General features: G+C 42.2%; 1 long non-coding RNA gene across 1 annotated transcript in view; it reads left to right on the forward strand.

Moving 5' to 3' along the window:
- The first annotated feature begins 8,045 nt into the window (after positions 1-8,045).
- Positions 8,046-8,894, forward strand: part of LOC102473044 (uncharacterized) — a 4,478-nt gene continuing 3,629 nt past the window's right edge. Inside the window, exons 1-2 of the long non-coding RNA XR_003550605.1 lie at positions 8,046-8,142; positions 8,239-8,311. This is a non-coding gene — a long non-coding RNA (uncharacterized LOC102473044). The remainder of the gene's footprint in view (positions 8,143-8,238; positions 8,312-8,894) is intronic.

Below are 8,894 nucleotides of genomic sequence, written 5' to 3' on the forward strand. Positions count from 1 at the left end.
ATATATATTTTTTAACCTTATTCATCTTGATTTATGATAATCCAAGAAAGAGAGACTGAGAGGAAGTAATACTAAAAAAAAGAGCTGAGGCATAAGTGAAATGAAAGTGGTTAATTGAGCCAGAGCTTAGGACAAATTACCTGGATGAGCACATTTCTAATTTTCTAGACACCTGCTTATCAACCTGGTGACCTAGAAAGCTGGTTTATATAACAAAGAGAACAGGCAGAAGAGAAGGGGTTGCAAGTTGTTTGTTAAGCACTTCTATTGATTCTTTAAAAAGAATGTAGGCAACTGACTGGCTAAACTTTACATCACAAACTCAAGAATATATGTAAGAAACCTTAGGAGTCTCACTGTGAAATTGTAACAGGGGCCTTTGAGCCAGACCAATGCCATCTTGTTAAATCAAAAAAGGTTTGTTTCTTAGCCTGGTACCTTTTGTTGAGATTTCTTATAGGAACTCCAAGGAGAAAGACAGTCAACCAGGAGCTTGAGACAATGCAAGACACCCCCCCCACACTCCCCACACCCCGCTACAAATTGAAACTCCTGTCTCAAAGATAAATCACTCACTTGTGCTCCCAGCTAAAAACTGATCTGATCTATGTTTTTCTGGAGATAGCTGTTAACCCCATAGCATCTCCTTTTCTCTATAAAAGTACCTGTTTAAGTTGGCTTCCCAGTTGAGGGGCATGTAGCCACATGTCTTTCTGGTGTGGCTACGGTGTAATAAATTATCCTTTCCTCTCTCATCAACAATTTTAAACTGTGTTTTGTTGACTGGTAAGGAGTTAGATCTGCTTTGGGTCCCTGGCTCACAACTGTACAGTCCCTCGTCCGGCAACAAAATCTATCATCCTTTTGTTGCATCACGTGTTTGTTTGCTATAAACTAACATGTCTCTTGGGGCAGTAATTCTTATAGCTGTGGGATGTTATCAAAGCCTCAGGTTTACACTTCACTGAGACCTTTGAAATATAAATGGCCTTCGCATGCTCCAGACTGCTCCAGACTGCTTCTTTCATAGTTTTGTTATGTCACAATCCCTTTCCTTCAGCTCTCTAACTCTTCAGAATCTTGGACATGTGAATGTACACCCAGCGCAACCAGGGAAGGATCGACTGTGTTACAAACGCTGGGCCAAGTACTTTTTGAACAGAGGAATTTTTTTCAGACTTATTATGCTACAGCTAAGTGTGTATTTTTATTTATGTATTGGTAGCTATCCTTTTGGGGACTCAATAACCTAAGTATTATCATTTTTCATAAATTCTGGAAAATTCCCCCACATTATCTCCGATTAGCCTCTCCCCTGTCACATCTGATCTTTCCTTTGTAGGTCTAATTATTCGTGTGCTAGCTTTTCTTACTTTACTCTTTATGACTTATTACAACACCGTCATAAATATCTCATTTGCTTGTGCTTGACTATTGAATAACAGATAGTGCATCAATGTCTATTTTCCAGTTTATTCATTTTATTTTCACTTGGCCCAACCATACTCATTGAGTGTTAAAATTTAATTATTATAGGGGCTAACAGGTGGCCTAGTGGTTATGGTGCTGGACTCCCACACGGCTAACTGTATTTCTAGTGCAGGTTTCAGAGGCTTAAAAGCCATGCCAGGTGCATGTGCATGTGTGCCAAAAATTCTGAAAGGAGAATAAAGAAGGGATTGTGGTGTGGCCATCCCTCTGGGGGAGGTGTGATTTTTCATTTTCTCTCTCTCTCTCTCTCTGTGTCTCAGGTGAGTGCATGCACCCTATAGCAAACATATCTTTAATAATAATAAAATGAATTTAATTATTATGTTTTTTCACTTACAGAATTTTTATACTTTTGTGTATTTCTTGTTCAAAGATGTTTGATTGTGCTTCTATTCTCCTACTTCTTGCTCATGGTTTTAATGTGAATATTTCTTTAGCCATACTTGTTTTGATTCCATGTCTGATAATGTCAATTTCCAGACCTTTTTTATTGGTTCTTCTGCTTGAAGTGTTTGCTGGCTCACTCTCATGATGTGTGTTCATGCATGTGTGTGTGCGTGTTTTGTGATTTTTGAATGTGAACTCAACTTCCCTGAGATTTGACTGTGGGAATATTTGACACCTGTTTAAGGATAGGTTTTTTAAAAAAGGGATTTGTGTTTGCTTTTTTATTCACTTGGAACATACCAACTGGGTTGACTTTACATTAAATATCATATTCAAGTTTTTCAGGTCTCCAAGGTAGTACAGATGTAGCTGCAGATATTCATGATGAATTTCAGGGAAGACTTTTGTCTCATCTCTACCTTGGTTCCTATGACTCCTTCACAGAGGAGATTTATTTCTAGTCCAGCCACTGGGTAGAAGCCAGCTTTGATCTCTTATCTCTTCTTGTTGATTCTCCTCTTCCTTGGTGGTTGGCTGTTCTTTTTTTTTTTAAATAATTATTTGTTTTATTGATTATTACTATAATTTTTAAAAATTGCTACGTGTGCTCACCAGACACACACACACACACACAGAGAGAGAGAGAGAGAGAGAGAAAGAGAGAGAGAGAGAGAGAATGCAAGTTGCCAGGTCTGGGATTCAAATCATGGTTAGCCAGCACTTTAACCACCATACCACCACTGACTGCCCTCTGAATTTTTTTTTAAAGATGGAGCTTGCTATTATGATCTTGTCTTCCCGAGTCACTGGAATTATAGGAACCTGCCATTGCCATTAGGTAGAACCCTGAGTCAACCTGGGCCTCCATTGTAGCAGCATGCACCAGTGCTGCCAGTCCCAGGAGTTTTTGTTTTTTGATTGGCTCTGACTTTTTCTAAAGTTTTTTCAAATTCCTTCTTCTTCTCTTCTTCTTCTTCTTTTCTTTCTCCTTCTCCTTCTTCTTCTTACTTTATAGCCCCTACCATGATAGTGTGCATTAGCTGACACTAGCCTCTGGTGGAGGCTACATGGGAGGCCTGGGTTCAGTTCCTGGCCCACCCTAATAACCAGGCACAGTGGCATGTACCTGTAGTCTCACCTACTCAGAAGGCTGAAGCAGGGGGATGGTTAGTGGCCCGCAGGAGCAATATAGTGAGATGGAAAGAGACCACCATAGTAAAATCCTGTGTAAAAAAAAAAATTTTTTTTTAAATTATTTTTAAATTTTAGTCCAGCAGATTTTAAGTGTTTTTGTAGGAGGGCTGTGAATGGTATTTAGTCAATCTTACTAAAATAGAAACTGCAAAAATATATATATAAAATTCCATATTGTTGAGTTTATATATATACATATGTTTTGGTCACAGTTTTATCAGGCACCCATTGCTTACTATGTCTGTGAGCAACTGCTCCCCTCCACCTCCATGCAGTGTCCAGCTCTCTGCTGCTACTGCACCTGAGTCTGGGGTCTCCAGCCTTGTAACCGAGATCCTCCTCTACCTTCCCTTGCTCTTCAAGCCTAGGGATGTGTATAAGCTCCTGAGAAGGAGGTCTGATTCTGTGAGGTCTGATTCAAGAGCTGACTCTGGTCATCTTTTGATTTGACCCTCCGGCACTAACTCTCAAAGTTCTAGTTATTTTGGTGCCTTGTTTTCTCATGTCCACTACTTACCCATGATCCCTCAGACTTTAGATAGCTTTTAAGTCACTTAAAAAAAATAGCGTGCAACTAGCAGATGGTGTAATGGTTATGTTGTTGGACTCCCACATAGTTGACTGAGGTTTGAGTCCCGGACCCAGTGGCTTAAACTCATACTGAGCACAAGTTTGGGTACTTATGTGCCCAAGATCCTGAGAGGAGAATGGAGGAGAAGAGATTGTGGTGTGGCCAGTCATCCCTGGGGGATGATATATCTCTTTCTGTCTCTCTGTCCCTCTCTGTCTTTCCAGTGAGTACACATGCCCTATACCAAAAACCTCTCTTCAAAAAAAATTAGTGTAATTTGTTTATTTTATTATTTTTTGAAGATGTGTCAGTGGAACCAACAGTCCCCAAAGCCATATCTATATATCTGTATCATATCTATATCATATATCATATATCTATATCATCTATACATCTGTATCTATATCTGGAGAGAGAGGAAAGTCTTTTTGCCAGGGTCTTACCATCCTGTGATCCTCCTGCTCATCTTCCCAGTTAGCTAGGATTACAGGTGTTTGCTCCTGCACCCAACAATTTCAGGCTGGTCAGGGATCTGAACCCAGGCCTTCCACGCAGCTCCAGCATTGCACAGTGGTGCCCTCTCATCTGTGACACTGCAGCTGGGCCAGAAGTTGCTTCCTGCTCAGAAGTTGCTGCTACACTAATAAGGACCATAAAAGGCAATCAGAGGAAGGAGCGTGCAAATGGAAAACTGGAAAGTGAAGGGCACACAAGGTAGGGAAGGAGGAGAGAAAGAGCATTGTCAACAGGCATGTGAGCCACCTGGGTGTGCAAGGGAGAAGAGATGCCATGGAAATGCAAGTCAGGTCCCATGTACAGGAAGGAACAGGGAGATGAGTGGGGTTTGAGAGGAAGATGGGGCTGGGGGTATGTGTGTGTGTGGTTTTTTTTTTTTTTGGAGAGGTTTATCCTATAGGGCATGCACACTTGCCAGAAAGACAGAGAGAGACAGAGAGACAGAAAGTGAGAAATCACCCCCCAGTGGGGATGGACACACGGCAATCCCTTCTCCATTGTTCTCCCAGGAGCTCGGGCACACCTGTACACATGCCCAGCGTGTTTTTAAAGCCACTGGGTCCAGGACTCGAACTGCGGTCAGCCTTTCCAGTGAGTACACATGCCCTATACCAAAAACCTCTCTTCAAAAAAAATTAGTGTAATTTGTTTATTTTATTATTTTTTGAAGATGTGTCAGTGGAACCAACAGTCCCCAAAGCCATATCTATATATCTGTATCATATCTATATCATATATCATATATCTATATCATCTATACATCTGTATCTATATCTGGAGAGAGAGGAAAGTCTTTTTGCCAGGGTCTTACCATCCTGTGATCCTCCTGCTCATCTTCCCAGTTAGCTAGGATTACAGGTGTTTGCTCCTGCACCCAACAATTTCAGGCTGGTCAGGGATCTGAACCCAGGCCTTCCACGCAGCTCCAGCATTGCACAGTGGTGCCCTCTCATCTGTGACACTGCAGCTGGGCCAGAAGTTGCTTCCTGCTCAGAAGTTGCTGCTACACTAATAAGGACCATAAAAGGCAATCAGAGGAAGGAGCGTGCAAATGGAAAACTGGAAAGTGAAGGGCACACAAGGTAGGGAAGGAGGAGAGAAAGAGCATTGTCAACAGGCATGTGAGCCACCTGGGTGTGCAAGGGAGAAGAGATGCCATGGAAATGCAAGTCAGGTCCCATGTACAGGAAGGAACAGGGAGATGAGTGGGGTTTGAGAGGAAGATGGGGCTGGGGGTGTAAAACAAGTGTTATGGACTGGATGTTGATCTATCCCCAAACGCATATGTTTAAACCCTGACCCCCATTGTGACTGTTTAAGAAAATGGGGTCTGGGAAATAGCGATAAATGTTAACTGAAGTCATAAGGATGGAGCCCCAATCTGATGGGACTAGTGTTCTCCTAAGAGAGACGCCAGAGCTCACTGTGCCATGTGGGGACTCCATAGGAAGGCAGCCATCTGAAAGCCAGCAAAGGAGCCCTCACTAGAAGCTGAATGCTGCCAGAACTAGATTCTGGACTTCCAGATTCCAGAACTGTGAGAAACAATTGTGTGTTGTTTAAGTCAGTCTCAGGCAGTCTGTGGTATTCCAATGGCAGCCTAAGCAGAATATTACAGATTTTGGTATCAAGAAGCAAGTGTGTGTCTGTGTGTGTGTGGGAGGAGTGTGTGTGACTCCTATAACATATACCTAAAAGTGTAGAAACAGTTTTGAACTGGATTGATGGGTAGATGCTGAAAGAATTTTGAGGTAAATATTAGAACAATCTGAGATTTCTGTGACAGACAGTACTGTTGGCAGAAATACAAACTTTAAAGGCCAGTCTAATGAAAACTTACCAAGAGAACTGGAAAAAATACTTTTATCTCTTCATAGCATGCAGAAATAATTACAAGGAGAATATTGATAAAAATGTGGACATTAAAGGCATTCTGGGAGATATCAGTAATAAATGGGGTACATATTATTGAAAAAATAATGAAAGGTAATCCTTGTCATGACAAGGCAGAAAAAAATCACTTAATAGTCCTAGTGTTTTGTGGAAGGTAGCCCTTTCTAATGATAATAAAATTAGATATTTAGCAGATGAGATTTCTAAGCAAAGTGTCAAAGGAACAGCATGGTTCCTCCTGACCATGTATAATAAAATGAGAGATGAGAGAGATGAATTGAAGGAGGGATGATAGAGCAAAAAAGGAATCCAAAATTCAAAATTTTGGAAATAATCTATGCATGTCGGTTGCCAGAAGTGAGAAAGTATGTACTGAAGAGAATGCCAAGTGCACAGCTGACATCCCTTTGATAACAAGATCATGGGCACAATTCATGAACTTAATCAGCCATCTCTGCAGACACCAGGAATACAGATGGGATTACACCAACAAAGATGCAACTATTGAACTACAAGAGACAAAGAAAGCACGATGGAATGAAGGAAGGATGTCCTGCAACTTGGGTTCTATATGACAAGACAATAGACTTAGCTATAAACATGTACTATTCTTCAAGGCAAGAGAAGAATAACCCCAAAGGCAATTCAGAGATCATCAGGGATGCTATCTGCCACAGACACATCGTAGGGGGAAGGATGTTATTTCCTTGATTTCAGAGGGTGGAGTTCCCGTACAGAGCAGTGTGGTTGAAGCTGTGCAGACAAACATAGAAGTGATGTTGTCATCTCAGTGGGCCTAGCAGGCAGAACACCAAACCAAGGAAATTATTCATAAAATTAAAGATTCGGTGGAATTTAACATGGTAGATTTTGGACTTGTTTGGAACACTCTTCCTCTTTTTGGTTTCCCCCATTTGGAATGGGAATCCTTATCCTGTGTCTGTCCCATTATCATATTTTGAAAGCACATAATTGTCCGATTTCACAGGTTCATTGCTGAAGAGGAATTTGCCTCAGAATAACTCATACCCTGAGCCTCACCACTTTATCTGGTGAATGATGACGTCGAGATGAGACTTCTGAATTCAAGTTTAGAGTTAATGTGGGAATGGGTTAAGACTTTGAATGCCATTGGGTAGAATGAATATATCTGCATGCAAAAAGATCATGAATTATTTTGAGGTGCCAGGGGAAAATGTAATAGATGCTTGTATCTCCACAAAATTTATATATTGAAATTCTAACTCCAGATGTGGTCATATCTGGAGACAAGGCCTGTGAGGAGGTAAAAATGATATTGGACTTACCAGCTCCACTACATGTCTGAGAAATTAATATCTGCCATTTAAGACCCCCAGTCTGTTGTACTTTGTTATTGTGCTAAGAGCAGTTAAGGGACAGATAAGGGGACCTGAGGTAGGGGTTCCAAGGGAGGTTGGGTTGGAGGCACAAAGGAGATGTCAAATGATATATTTTGTGGTAGATTCTGTAGGATTTGGTGACATGTTAAGACCAAGAGGAATAAAAGCCAGAGATACCTCCAAACTATGTAGGTGGGAAAGATGGTGATAACTTGAGCCCGGGTGGTTATTATGGTTTGGAATCTTAACCCCAGTACCTTTGAATGTGACCTGATTTGGAGAGAGGTCTTTCAAGATATAACTAGCTAAGATGTAGACATACTTGAGAAGGATGAACCCTGATTCAGTCTGCCAGATGTCCTTACAGGAAGAGGAAATTGGGTTCAGACACACAGAGGGGACCACGCGAGGACACAGGGAGAGAGCCCTGAGAAGATGCAGACCAGGGCTACCTTGATCTTGAACTTCTGGCCTGCAGGATTCAGAGACAATGAAATGTTATTGTTTAAGCCACACAGTTTGTAGCACTTGGTTATGGGCTATCTTAGCAAAATAATGGAGTCGGGAACAGGCATGGGGTTGTAATGATATAGAAATCATTTATTTTTCTAATCATATACAGGCTGAAATTGAAGAATCAAAATGTAAAAGTCTTTGGAGGTTCAGATTGTATTTATTTAGAAGATCTAGATCAAGCACTGAACAGAGAATCAGAACAATGAGGCCATGGTACTGACCAGATGCAAGAAGGAAAGGAGGGTGGCTGAAGACTCACTTCCCCGCAGGAGAAGACTCTGAGGTACTCCAATGCTCTCTACTCTCTAGATAACTCCAAAGCCATTTTGACTTCAGCAAGCCAGAATGAGATGAAGATGAAGATATGGAGGAGCTTCAAGAGGTAGGGGAAGGAGAGAGGGGTCAAGGGAGGGGCCCTTCCGGGGGAACTTCTATTTGCAGATGCTTCCAGCATGCTCAAAGGAGGGGCCAAGTGATGTGGGATCTTGGAGTCCTAAGAAGGCTGAAGTTGGGAGACCAGAAAAGGAAGAGAAGAATTCTGGAGGGAAAGATGGACTGGGCACTGGACACTGGGAACTTTCTTAACATTGGTGGGCAGGGTTTGAGTGCTGATGCCTGCTGCAAAAAAAGCTAGGCTCAGAGTTTTGGTTTGGGAGTTCAGGAAAGAATTCTGGTCATTTCTAGAAGGCGAAAATTTCCAGGATAGAAATGAGGTTGCTCATAGAACTTCAGATCTTGCACTGGCAACAAATGGGACCACAGCAGCTGGACTGGGAGCAGCAGGGTTTGCAGCAGCTGGACTGGCAGCAGGACGACCCACAGCCTGAGGAGCAGCAGCAAGGTTTGCAGCAGCTGGACTGGCAGCAGCAGGGCTTGCAGCAGCTGGATTGAGAGCAGCAGGGTTTGCAGCAGCAGGACTGGGAGCAGCCACAGGAGCCCCAGCCCCCCCTGGAGGCCCCCCACGA

This window comes from Tupaia chinensis, unplaced genomic scaffold (assembly GCF_000334495.1).
Source record: "Tupaia chinensis unplaced genomic scaffold, TupChi_1.0 Scaffold000047_1, whole genome shotgun sequence".
Taxonomy (NCBI): domain Eukaryota; kingdom Metazoa; phylum Chordata; class Mammalia; order Scandentia; family Tupaiidae; genus Tupaia; species Tupaia belangeri.